At 35.6% G+C, this 14,221-nt stretch overlaps 1 protein-coding gene across 1 annotated transcript in view; it reads left to right on the plus strand.

Moving 5' to 3' along the window:
- The window catches only part of CCDC102B (coiled-coil domain containing 102B), a 191,617-nt gene that overhangs the window by 153,258 nt on the left and 24,138 nt on the right, over window positions 1-14,221 (plus strand).

The raw sequence follows: 14,221 nt of genomic DNA on the forward strand, positions 1-14,221 counted from the left end.
GGAGGAATTGTTTAGGGGACTGAATATTTTTACTGCATAGAAAATTGCGTCAGTGCACTAAAAGTGAGGAATCATAAATTACTTCTTTTGTATCATAATTCTGGAAGAATGTCTTGGATGACTAAGTGTAGGAACAATTCAGGAAAAGTAGGCAGGGAAGAAGATTTGTGTTTGATGGCTTCTTCTTTATAAAACTCACACCCCAGTATATTTTCCATCAGATGAACAGATAGCAGAAAATGAATAAATCATAGATTTTGGAGCTGGAAGCGGCTCCATCACTGATCACTTTATTCTGGACAACTCCTTCTGCCTCTCCAGGTCTCAATTTACAGAGTAAAATAATGGAAATAAGAAGAATGAAGGTTATCATACAGGATTTTTGAAAAGATCACATACTGCATAGGAAAACTTGTTGGAGGCAGTGTGCCTTAACTTGGGGAGTTACCACTAAGTCGTTCAGGAGAAATAGCTCTTCCTGCTCGCATCAGTGCTGTCCCTTCCCACCTCTGCCCCGAGTCAGAAAGGGGTGTTGGGAAAGGCGAAGACAAACGGAGAGATCCATGATGAGAAAGGCTGATGTGTTGAGAGCAATTCTTCCTACCAGCTAGGTCCAAGGGGAAACATGGTGGTTTGCATGATGGCTGTTTTCTAAGAGGAATCAAACCATCAGGAGAAACACTACTTTCTTGGCTTTGAGATCTGAGAAGCATCTTAGATTAAGCTTTTGTACAACATGTATAAAAGCTTACTTAGCAGTTAGAGACAAAAACAGAAAAAGACACGTCTGGCTGTTTATTGTAAGTCTCCTCAAAGGTTGAGGGCGTGATCTTATATCATCATTTTCAGATGCACTGGGAGCCATTGCAATATAGGATCTCTGATACACAGCTTTTTAGTTTGACTTAGCGAAAAGTTCTGAGACTCATTTATTAGCCATGTGACCTATTGTGACCATATGACCTGTCAGCTATTTCATACCTATGCAACCCAAATGTGATACAGACTTTTTACCCAGCTGAAGGTAATCTTCCACAAGACATTCAAGTACTATGATAAATGATGTTATGATTTAAAACTTCGTGGTAAAGCCCTGCAAGCTGAAAGCAAAGACATGAATTGGCTATGTCTTTTACTCTGTGCACTTGAGTGGTATATACAATTCAATTAAATACAGAAAGAAAGCTTTGTTCAGAAGAAAACAAACAGGGGCGCCTGGTGGCTCAGCTGGTTAAGTGCCCCACTCTTGGTTTTGGGTCAGGTCATGACCTCACGGTTCATGGAATGGAACCCTGCTTCTGGCTCACGCTGACGGTACGGAGCCAGCTTGGGATTCTCTCTGTCCCTCTCTCTCTGCCCCTCCCCTGCTTGCGCACGCTCTCTCTTTTTCTCTGTTTCTCAAAAATAAATTTTAAAAACTTAAAAAAAAAAAGAAAGAAAATATTGAGACAGATTCTTAATAGAAACGATCAGCTTCCGTGTGTGTATGTTTATGTGTGGATGTGTATGTGTGCGTTATATATGTGAGTATATATATGTTCATTTAAGTCTTAAATTAGGATAGAAGCTACTTTCTTTCCTTAGAACACAGATAACCACACTTTGTTGGCATCATTTTACGTTTTACACTGGCTATGTTTAGGTCTCTAAAATCATATCATAATGTGTAATATGTTTTTTTAAATTTTTTGTTTAACATTTATTTATTTTTGAGAGTGAGAGACACAGAGCATGAGCAGGGGAGGGGAGGGGGAAAGGCATAAAGGCCATTGTGTGACTCTCCACAATCTAATTAAAGTATAACTTATTTTTAAAAATCTGGGTGTTTTAGCTATATAATCAATACTGTAGTATGTATGTGCACATATATCTTTGGACATTTAAAAATGGCTTAGGGTAGGGGTGCCTGGGTGGCTCAGTCGGTTGAATGTCTGACTTCGGCTCAGGTCATGACCTGGCAGTTTGTGAGTTCGAGCCCCGCGTTGGGCTCTGTTCTGACAGCTTGGAGACTGCAGCCTGCTTGGGGTCTGTGTCTCCCTCTTTCTCCCTGTTCCTCCCCCACTTGCCCTCTGTCTCTCTCTCTCAAAAATAAATAAACATTAAAAAATTAAAAATAAAATAAAAATGGCTTAGGGTAAATTCCTAGAAATGGTATGGCTTAGTCAAGAGAATGTTTATTTTTTAAATATTTTATACACATTGCCAAGTTGTCCTTTAGCAAAAATTATATCAATTCACATTCTTGCTCACCTGCAGAGTATAAGTGTGCTCATTTCATTATTCTATAGCCAACAGTATATATTGTTATTTTTAATTTTTCATAACTGATAGGCAAAAAATATCATTTTAATTTGTATTTTTCTTATCTAAACATAAACTTCTGGTTGTTTGCTCATTTTTGCTGATACAGTATTTATTATAATAGCTACCATTTACTGATAACTTCAAACATGTCATATGTATTGTGCTGGACCATTGAATTATAAGATCTCATTTAATATTTAATATTTTAACCCTCTTTCGATCTATATGTTCTTTTTTAATTTCAGTTTTATTAAGTTTTTTAAAATTTTAATTCCAGTATAGTTAACATACTTTTTTAAATGAAATTTTTTGTTTTATGATCTCTATATATCCTTGTCTACTTTTAAAGGAAACAGGCTTAGTTTTTTTTGGTTTAGGTGACAAAATCACCCCAAACATTGTTGAAATAATTTTTTACCTATGTTGTCATTTGGTTCCAGTTTTTCAGAGGTGCACACTCAGATTCAGGCTGTCAGCAAGTTAGGCCACTTACCAAGGCCACATAGCTAATGACTTTTAATCTAGAAACCAAATGCTAGCAGTTGGTATTCGGCATTGCGGACCTGGTCTGTCACCTGTGAGTTTAGTGGAGAAACCTAACAGGTTTTCAAACAGTATTGTTCGAATTGGGGGAAAATATAGTTTTTTTCATATCAAACATCACAATTTTTTAATATTGATGGCCCCCATTTATGATGGACAACTTTTAACACTGTTACTAACAGACTTTGATAATAGTATTGCTTTCACTTGACCAGGGTGTTCTAGTTATTTTTTGAACTGCCCAATTTTTTCAGAAGTAAGCTTCTCATTGTAGAAATTTGGTCAAAGAAGCTCAAAATGGAGTGTTGACAAAAAGGCCCCAGAGTATTTACGTAATTGGCTCTTCTGGCCAATGTGTAAGGAGGTGAATTCTCTGAGCACAAAGTGGCTGGATAAATGAATCGTTCTCAATAAATGCATATGCATAACAAATACATTTAATTTTTTCTCCATATTTAAGATCAAGGCCCCTCAAACTGGAAATGAAAAAAAAATGCTTTAACTTTACTTATTTATCATTTTGAGAGAGAGAGAAAGAGAGAGAGCGAGAGAGAGATTGAGAATGCATGTGCATGGAGGAAAGGGGCGGAGGGAGAGGGACAGAGAATCCCAAGCAGGCTCCACACACACAGGGCTCGATCTCTTGAACGTTGCCTGAAACAAAATCAAGAATCTGATGCTAAACCGACAGAGCTACCCAGGTGCCCCAATTAAAATTTTGCTTAGAATGGAAATTAACTAGCATTTTGAGTCAAGAAGTCACTATTTCTTTCTACAGTCCGGTTGCTGCTTGAAAGCAAACTCATAATCAGGAAACACTCCTTTTACAATTATTTTTAGGCCAACATTTTTTGGGATGCACGTTCATCCAAGGGAAAATAGCTGTTTTGTATTATATTATTCCAAAAAATATATATCACCAGCATTTCAGTTTCAAATTTTTAGGAATTTTGATACCTTATTTTCTTATTTCTTATTTGTGAATTGTTCTTTTCTCTCCAACCACACATTTACATCCCATTTCTCTTTCACTTTGGAAAGATGAAATAGACATACTTTCCCCTATTTATCCCAATAAATGCAACTAAAAACTCTAACCATGATACTTAAAGGAAGCACAAGAAGATTCACAAAGTTGAAGGGAAGACGCATACCACCTAGGTAACTAGAACTTACAAAATGATATGGCAGGGGGATTCCTGAATTTTCTTTTTGCTGCATGTATCCCAGAATTGGAACTGAAGAAGGCAGCAACCTAGAAACACCAACAGTACAGGTAACAACAAAACTGAAAACGAAACAGAAACATGCAACCAAAATATTCTCACTCGAGCCAAACAACTAGGGAATGTCAGTTTATCAAGACAGAATGTTTTAGATAACCATTTGAATCCAGCCAAATAAATATCACAGAAAAAAAAAGGGTGCCCCATCTCAGCCCCTGTTAGCAAAGTTGAGTGGGCAGCTTGGACCACCACCCTTGCTAGGCCACAAAAGAGGTACCCGTCCCTCCTTTCTGAAGTGGGGGCAGAGAAGGCTGAACAGGAGCCAGGACTTGTATCTCTGTTAGTGGTGAGGCCCACAGCCCCCAGGGGTGCCGGTGGGAAACATGTCGGGAGCCTGTACTCCCACACCCACCCTCCCCCAGTTAGGGAGGTCTGGTGGGCGGCTGGAACTCTCATTGTCACCCAGCTTTAACCAAGAGCACCCCCGACTAGGTGTCAAAGGAGGTTTAGTGAGGAAACGGAACTTCTCCATTCACCTGAAAGTAATAAGGCAGAGCTGTACCCTTCCCCTCCAGAATGGTGTAACAGGAACCCGGATAAAACAGAATGTTTATGTAAGATCTAGAGTCTCTTCACACAGTACCCAAAATATCCAGGACACAATTGAAAACTATTCATCACATTAAGACCAAAAATATCTCAAAGTGAACAAAAGAAGATAATCAGTAGATGCCAACACCAAAATGGTGGAGCTTTTTTAATTACTGGTGAGGATTTTAAAATGACTAACATAAAGGTGCTTAAAGAACAAATTGTGAACGTGCTTGGAACAAATGAGAAAAACAATGGCAATTCTCAGGAAAGAAAATGTCTCAGAGATACAGAAAATACAAAGAAGTAACAAATAGAAAAGTTAGAATGAAAAACAATAACTATTTTTTTAAAAAAATATGAATGGAAGGGACAGAGGAAGGAATCAATGACCTTGAAGACAGAACATTAGAAATTATTCAATCCAGAAAAAAAAATAGAGCCTTTGCTAACGGGTTGAGATGGGTTGAGGTGGTAACAAAAGATCGCATTCTTCTGCCTTTGGAAGCCAGTGTAAGAGAAGAAGTAAGTGTGGGGCTGAAGAGAACTCAAATAAATAATGGGCGAAAATTTTCCAGATCTTAGGATAAGAGTCAAATCTATAGTTTAAAAGCATAGTAATCCCCAAACAGCATAAACTCAAGAATACCCACATCAAGAAACATCAGTCGAATTTATGGAAGATTAGGAAAAAGTAATCTTCATAGCACCTAGAAGGAAATTACACCTGACCTACAGGGGGAAAAAAAAAGATAACCTGGGTGACAGTAAATATCTCATCAGAAACCACAAAAGCCAGAAGGAAGTGGCATACAATTGACCAAGTTCTACACCTGCCGACTCAAAATGCTGTACTCAGTGTTCAGGACGTCCTCAGTGAAGGAAGACTAAGAATTTGTCTTCAGCAAGTAAGCACATGAAAAATGTTCAACACATTAGCCATCAGGGAAGCGCGAGCGAAAATCACAATGAGGTATAATTACACACCTTTTACAATGGCTGAAAGAAGAAATAGTGACGAAGGCAACGCTGGTGGAGTTGGAGAGCTCCTGGGCCAGACTTCGTTGCTGGAGGGAACGTAAATGATACAGACGCATCGGAAAACAGTTTGGTAGATTCCCACACAGCACCTACTAGGTCACCAAACAGTTGCGCTCCTGAGCACTTCTGTCAGAGAAATGAAAACATATACTCACTCACAACCTGTATGTGAATCTTTGAAGTAATTTTATTTGTCAATGCCAAAGCTTGGAAACGTTGTCTGTAACGTTCTGTGGGTAAAAAAAAAATGAAACAAGCCATACACCCATACCTTGGAATACTCCTCGGGAATAAAATGGAATTAACTCTTGACTATGCAGCAATCTGGATGAATCTCCGAAGAAGTATGTTAAGGAAAAAATGCCGATCCTGTCAACAGCGTAGTCTGTGATTTCATTGTTATAACATTACTGAAATGACAGAATTTTAGAAGTGAAGAGATTTGTGATTGCCAGAGATTAGGGGATAATGAGAAGGAGGGAGTGTGTGTACAAAATGGCAACATAGTGCATTCTTGTGATGGAAATGGCCTATTTGGTCAAAATATAGACTATATAATTGTCGCTATCTGATTACGATACTGTACTATGGAGTTGCAAAATGACACCATTGGAGAAAACTGGGGCAAGGCAACATGGAGTGTATCTGAATTATTTCTTACAGCTGCCTAAGGATCTACAATTATCTCAAAAATTCAATAAGCAAATTCCGATCTCTTTCAGTATGGATGACAAGTTCCACCTTTTCCACATACTCCTCTGAAAATATGCATTCCTAATTTTATTTCCATTTTTGGTATCCAAGAGACCTTGGTCATAGTTGTTATCCTGGTAATACCTTGCCGTCTGACCTTCGAGCAATTACATAGGGTTTCGGAGTCTGTCTGATTATCTGCAAAATAGTGTTTAACAACTTTTCTAAAGGATTAATTCATCTGTATATGTAAAGTACTACAATTGTACATTACATGTTAGGCACTCGATAAATACATGTTTTCTCCCTTGCCATTTACATTTCATTTAGTAACTTCCAAGTTGTGTATGTTTTTCCTCTTCTCGACTGTAAACTCGTTTGAATTTAAGGATAACTGTACTGACCAGTTTCCAGCTCAAGTAGGTTTCCCCAGATTTTTTTGTGGTGAGGTGGGCGAAAATATAAAGAACATAAAAATGCTTTTATTCTGTGCTTAAAAAATATTTTCAAGGTGTTTTCTTAAATTATAGTTCAATCTTTGATTCTGTGTATATTGTATGGTACATACTGCGATGGGTCTAGTAATCGACTGACTGCTGCCTATATGGAAATGAACCTGCCCTAGAGAACTGCCTTCAGTGAGGGATGTAGAATTCATCCAAAATTATAGTTAAGTGCATGTTTTCAGCTGTATGGGAACTATGTAGCAGATCTGCCTGATGCTAGGGGAGTTGACCTAGTTATAAATTTTAAATGAAGAGATGCCTGGGATTTTAGTTACTGCCAGCGTTAAATAGTATTACCTTTGACTGGCAGGGAGTTGTGTAATTAGAAGTCCAGTGCCATCATAACTTAATTTTCCGAGATTGTCACAATAGATGCTAATCTAATTTGATTTAAATCTATTCTATCTCATGCCTCTTACTGACTTTACATGTTGTAGCAAAGTGAGTTAGATTACTGAGAATACTCTAAATGTATCAGAAATAATTATATAATTTTGAAACAGGATACTGATGGTTGAAAGCAAGTCAATTTAGAAGTCTGTTAGTGATATGGACTTGACTATTCTGGCACATGCTAGGTTTATATTGACAAAACTCAGGAAGCAGAATTTCTAAAGAGAAATTTGATATGAGTAAGCCATTAGAGAAAAATAATATTCTGGGAAAACTGAAAATTAAACTGTCACACATGGATATGCATTCTGGTTATTTAGACAAACACAAATCTAAATAGTCCAATTATCCAAGACCAAAACTGTCACTTGTCTTGCATTTACAGAAGACTGATGAATATAAAATTGGGTAACAGATGAAAGCCTGTGATGATTATCCAAAAAGTATTAGGTGGCTTGAATAACAACTTTTCTTCAAAAAAGGTTTAGAATTGTGCAGAGTGGGTGAAAGTATTTAAAACTCCTTTGCATAGATACCTCATGAGCAGTGTTTTTTCCTGGTGGCCAGTTGTTCAGAAAGCTTTCCAGCTACATCAGATTGATGATTTATTTACAACCTGAGATTGTTTTCTCAACCGTAAGTTTATCCAAAAGATACAAAATGCTGGTTCGAAGGGGCACATGCACCCCAATATTATAGCAGCACTATCAATAATAGCCAAAGTATGGAAAGAGCCCAAATGTCCATCACCTGATGAATGGATAAAGAAGATGTGATACACACACACACACACACACACACACACACACACACACACACACCACAATGGAATACTACTTAGTGATGAAAAAGAATGAAATCTTGCCATTTGCAACAACATGGATGGACCTAGAGGGTATTATGCTAAGTATGAAGTAAGTCAGAGAAAGAAAAATACCATATGATTTCACTCATATGTGGAATTTGAGAGGCACAACAGATAAACATAGGGGAAGGAAAGGGAAAATAAGATAACAGAGAGGGAGGGGTGCCTGGGTGGCTGAGTGGGTTAAGTGACCAACTTTGGCTCAGGTCATGATCTCATGGTTTGTGAGTTCGAGCCCCACATTGGGCTCTGTGCTGACAGCTCAGAGCTGGAGCCTACCTCAGATTCTGTGTCTCCCTATTTCTCTGCTCCTCCCCTGTTCATGCTCTCTCTCTCTCTCTCTCAAATAGATAAACATTAAAAAGAAAATTTTAAAAAAAGGACAACCATATCAAGAAACTAGTGGCTAGTCACCCGAGTCCTAAAGATATGCTCAATTTTCCTATTATACTCTACCATCAGGGGTTAACTGAAGAAATTCAGTACCCTCTGCACTTCTTATTGAATTCATTTAGTTTTTAATAGGGTAGGATATTTCTCTCAATTATTAGGAATTCTCCTATATTTTAAATATTTAAGCAATAGAAAATACTGTTAATTAGATAACCTTTATAAATATAAAAATTTAAAACTTTATGCACAATATGTTGTTATCCTGGTAAGCATGAGTGGCTATTGTAATAATTATTTTTTATCAAGTTTTTAATTTTAATTCCAGTGTTGTTAACATACAGTGTTGTATTAGTTTCAGGTGTACAATATAGTGATTCAGTAATCCTATACATTACCCAGTGTTCATTATGGCAAGTGTACTCTTTAATCCCCATCTCCCATTTCTCCCACCCCCATTTCCCATCTCCCCTCTGGTAACCATCTGTTCTCTACAGCTAAGAGTGCATTTTTTGGTTTGTCTCTCTCTTTTTTTTTCCTTCATTTGTTTTTTTCTTAAATTCAACATGGATAAAATCACATGGTATTGTCTTTCTCTGAATGACTTTTTTATTTGCTTGGCATGTTACTCTCTAGCTCCATCCATGTTGCAAATGACAAGGTTTCATTCTTTTTTATGGCTGAATAATATTCCATTATAGATAGATGGCTAGATAGATAGATAGATAGATACCACTACTTCTTTATACATTTGTATATCAGTGGACCCTTGGGTTGCTTCCAAAATTTGACTATTATAAATCGTGCTTCAATAAACATAGGAACGCATATATCTTTTTGAATGAGTGTTTTCTATTCTTTGGGTGAATACCCAATAGTGCAATTACTGGATAATAGGCTATTTTTAATTTGGGGGGGAACCTCCATGCTGTTTTCCACAGTGACTGCACCAGTGACTGCATTTCTACCAACAGTGCGCAAGAGTGCCTGTTTCTCCACATCTTCACCAACACCTGTTTTTTCTTGTGTTGTTGATTTTAGCCATTCTGACAGGTGTGAGGTGTCCTTGTAGTTTTGATTTGCATTTCCGTGATGATGAGTGATGTTGAGTATCTTTTCATGTGTCTGTTGGCCATCTGGATATCTTCTTTGGAGAAATGTCTGTTAATGTCTTCTGTCCATTTTTAAATTAGGTACATTTTGGGAGTGTTGAGTTGTATAAATTCTTTATATATCTTGGATACTAGCCCTTTATTGAATACGTTATTTGCAAATATCTTCTCCCATTAAGTAGATTGTCTTTAGTTTTTTTTTTTTTTTTTTTTGATTGATTCCTTTACAGTGTGGTAGCTTTTTATTTTGATGTAGTCCCCAGAGTTTATTTTTGCATTTGTTTCTCTTGCTTCAGGAGACATATCTAAAAAGAATTTGCTATAAACAGTGTCAGAAAGATTACTGGATATGCCCTCTTCTAGGATTTTTTATTGTTCCAGGTGTTACATTTAGGTCTTTAGTACATTTTGAGTTTATTTTTATTTATGTTTTAAAAAAGTAGTCCAGTTTCATTCTTTTTCATATGGCTGTCCAGTTTTCCCTATACCATTTGTTGAAGAGACTTGTCTTTTCTCCAAGAGTAATTGATCATATAATCATGGTTTTGTTTATGGGCTTTCTATACTGTTCTAATATTCTATGTATCTATTTTTGTGCTGGTACCATACAGTTTTGGTTATTACAGCTTTGTAATATAACTTGAAATCTAGAATTCTGAGACCTCCAGCTTTGTTTTTCTCTTTCAAAATTGTTTTGGTTAATTCAGATCTTTTGTGCTTCCATACAGATTTTAGGATTATTTGTTCTAGCTCTGTGAGGAATGCTGTTGGCATTTTGATAGGGATTGCATTAAATTTGTAGATTGCTTTGGGTAGTATAGACGATTTAGCAATATTTGTTCTTCCAACCCATGAATATGGAATATCTTTCCATTAGTTTGTGTATTCTTCAATTTATTCTTCTCACGGTTGTATAGTTTTCAGAGTACAAGTCTTTCACCTCTTTGGTCAAGTTCATTCCTAGGCATTTTATTATTTTTGGTGCAATTGTAAATGGGACTGCTTTCTTAACTTCTCTTTCTGTTGCTTCATTATTAGTGTATAAAAATGCATTGATTCCTGTACATTGGTTTTGTATCCTGCAACTTTACTGAATTCATTTATTAGTTCTAGTAGTTTATTGATGAAGTCTTTAGGGTTTTCTATATATAGTATCATATCACCTGCAAATAGTGTAAGTTTTAATTCTTCCTTACCAATTTAGATGCCTTCTGTTCCTTTTCTTCCTTATCTGATAGCTTTGACGAGGACTTCCCATACTAAGTTTAAAACTAGTGAGAGTGGCTACCTTGTCTTGTCCTGATCTTAGTGGGAAAGCTCTAAAATTTTCACCATTGAGTATAATGTTAGCTTTGGGTTTTTTATATATGGCCTTTATTACGTTGAGGTATGTTCCTTCTAAACCTACTTTGTAGACATTTTCTATCATGAATAGATGCTGTATTTTATCAAATGTTTTTTCTGCATCTATTGAGATTATCATATGGTTTTTATCCTTTCTGTTAAAGATGTGATGTATCACGTTTATTGATTTTCAAATAGTGAACCACTCTTGCATCCCAGGAATAAATCTTCCTTAATCATGGTGAATGATTTTTTTAATGTATTCTTAGATTCAGTTTGCGAATATTTTGTTGATGATTTTTGCATCTATGTTTATCAAAGATACTGGCATGTAGCTTTCTTTTTTTGTAGTATCTTTATCTGGTTTTGGCCTCATAAAATGATTTTGGAATTTTTCTTTCCTCTTTTATTTTTGTAAAAGTTTGAGAAAAATAGGTATTAACTCTTTAAATATTTGGTAGAATTCTCCTGTGAAGCCATCTGGTCCCAGACTTGTTTGCTGTAAGTTTCTTGATTATTGATTCAATTTCAGTGTTGGTCATTGGTCTGTTCAAATTTTTTACTTCTTCCTGATTTGGTTTTGTTAGGCCATGTGCTTCTAAAATGTATCCATTTTTTTCTAGGTTGTCCAATTTGTTGGTATATAATTTTTCATAATATTCTCTTACAATTGTGTTTCTGTGATGTTGATTGTTGTTTCTCCTTTCTCATTTCTGATTTTGTTTATTTGAGTCCTCTCTCTCTCTCTTACTTATTTATTTACTTATTCACCTATTTATTTATGTGTCTGGCTAGAACTCCATCAGTTCTGTTGATCTTTTCAAATTACCAGCTCCTGGTTTCATTGATCTGTTTGATCTGTTCTATTGGCCTTTTTTAGTTTCCATATCATTTATTTCTGCTCTAATCTTTATTAATTCCTTCCTTACACTGGTTTTGGGTTTTGTTTGTTTTTTATTTTGTAGCTTCTTTTGGTGTAATATTAGGCTACTTATTTGAGATTCTTCTTGCTTCTTGATTCCTTGTATGGGAATAATTATTTTTAACAGTAATGGATCAGATTACTTTTTATTTTCAGTACTGACCTGCTTAAGTTAAAAACAGTTGTTACAGGCTGTGGCCATTTTGCATGTGTTTTTAGCAGGGGTTGAAGTACCCTGGAAAAAGAACAATTCTCCAAAGTCCATATTTGAGTCTCCAACTTTAGGTTTTCTAGTAATCACCACAATAACAATTATTGTATGAAAGAACTAAATCAAACAAGTGATAAAGCACGATAATTACTCTTACAAACTATTTTATCAACTAATAAGAGTATGTCTTACAAAAGTGAAAGGTGTCATCTGGAGATGAGCATAGGTAGAAGAAAGAAAAGGCCAAAAGCAAAGGGAAGAAGAAAAGCCTTATGTCTATGCATCTTTGCCTTAAATATTAAAAAATAATGGAGGGTGATCATATAGTTATTAAAATACATGTTTCTGTTTTCTTTCATACCGAGAATCACTAGATATTTATACCTAATGTTTATGGATGCTTTGTAGGCTCCCTGTGCTTTATAAGCCCTTAACATACGTGATTTCATTTCATTAACACATCAATAAGAGAAGTATGATTATAGTTTTTTCTTTTTACAGATGAGAAAGCAGGCTCAGAAAGTTTAAGGAAAGTGCCCCAGGCTTCACAGCTAGTACATAGCAGAATTAGATTTAAGCCTCACACCCTCATAAATCAACTAAATATTTTAAGCATTTTTCATCTTATTATTTTGAACTTATTTTTCTGCATATTTTTTAGCATAATTCTCCGATGTTAGAATACCAAATAAAAATATACAAAGCAAACAAAAATGGCTATATGATGTGGTTAAATAATGATACAATACATGGTTCTAGGAACATTTTATTTTTCAATATATTAAAAATATTTTAACCATGATTTTCATTCCACCGATTAAAAAAATCATCAAGCATCCTTAAAAAGGAAATGATTATGTGCCATACAAAGGCAGGCTTTACATTGTCACACTTTAGAGAATTTGAATCTGAACCACTTGGGTAAGAATGTAAATAAATAAGACAATTATTAATACTCAGACACTGTAAATTCATGTCCTGTAGCACAGAGAAATAAAATGGGAAATAATATTCATTATCACTGACTTTTGTAAGGTGATCCTACAATCCTGACCTTTTCTTTTTTTTAAGGTCTGATTCTTTACAATTTTCTATATTTGTTCTGCATTTTCTCTTCTTCTGAGACAAATTCTGGCCTCCCCTAAGGTTTATCCTCTTGTAGGTTATATCCATTAGTCCAAGTTAAGTAGAAACCATTGTCATTCAAAACTCCTTAAATCGGATACTTTGACTACCCCTGAAGGGAGAGGGCGGAGTTCTTTCTTTCTTTCTTCTATTTTATTTTGTGGAGGTGAGGAGATGTAGAAGAGTATGGCTGGAGGTGAGATAAAACCAAGTACATTAAGAAACTAAAAACTAAAAAAACAAAACAAACAAAAAAACCTACTTAGTTCTAGATACGAGCCATTTAAAATTTTCCTTACAAGTGATTTTGAATTCTGGTCAGAAATAATTATTGGAAACCAAATTTCAAATAATACTCAAGTCTATACTTTGACCTTTATCAAATCTGTTGGGAAGATCTTTCCTCGACCATAAATGTCTAAGAATTTTTCAGTAAAAGGTCAGGTGAGTTGAAGATTCCCACGTAATCGATCCATACTCATTGACATTTGTTTTTGAATTTGGACAAATGTTCGTGTTGGACTTTGGCTCACTGACATATTTGAGTAATTGATTTTTTAACTGACTCACACTTGAGAAATATCCTTTCTTTTCTAAAAGAGAAAACTTAAACTACAGATATAAAACTACACTAACGCACACCTCTAATGTTGGTACCAAAACTCAAAACAATATTTTGTCAAGACTCTTAAACTTTTAACCTTATCAAGTGACTAAAAACATTGAAACATCTCAAAATCATAATATATTTATAGTGCACCGTGAAAAAGCATGTTTTACATAGATGTTTAATCTTTCCCTGTCAGAGAATAAATAAAATTCTACAAACATTGAGAATAATGGTGACACACAAGGAATAAAGGTGGCAAAAACCAATCCTACTTTCATACATTGGTTCCTGGGCGTATATATTCAATGTACTAGGACACAGCCTCATACATTGGCCATTGGCCTA

Source organism: Panthera tigris, chromosome D3 (genome assembly GCF_018350195.1).
Source record: "Panthera tigris isolate Pti1 chromosome D3, P.tigris_Pti1_mat1.1, whole genome shotgun sequence".
Classification (NCBI taxonomy): Eukaryota; Metazoa; Chordata; class Mammalia; order Carnivora; family Felidae; genus Panthera; species Panthera tigris.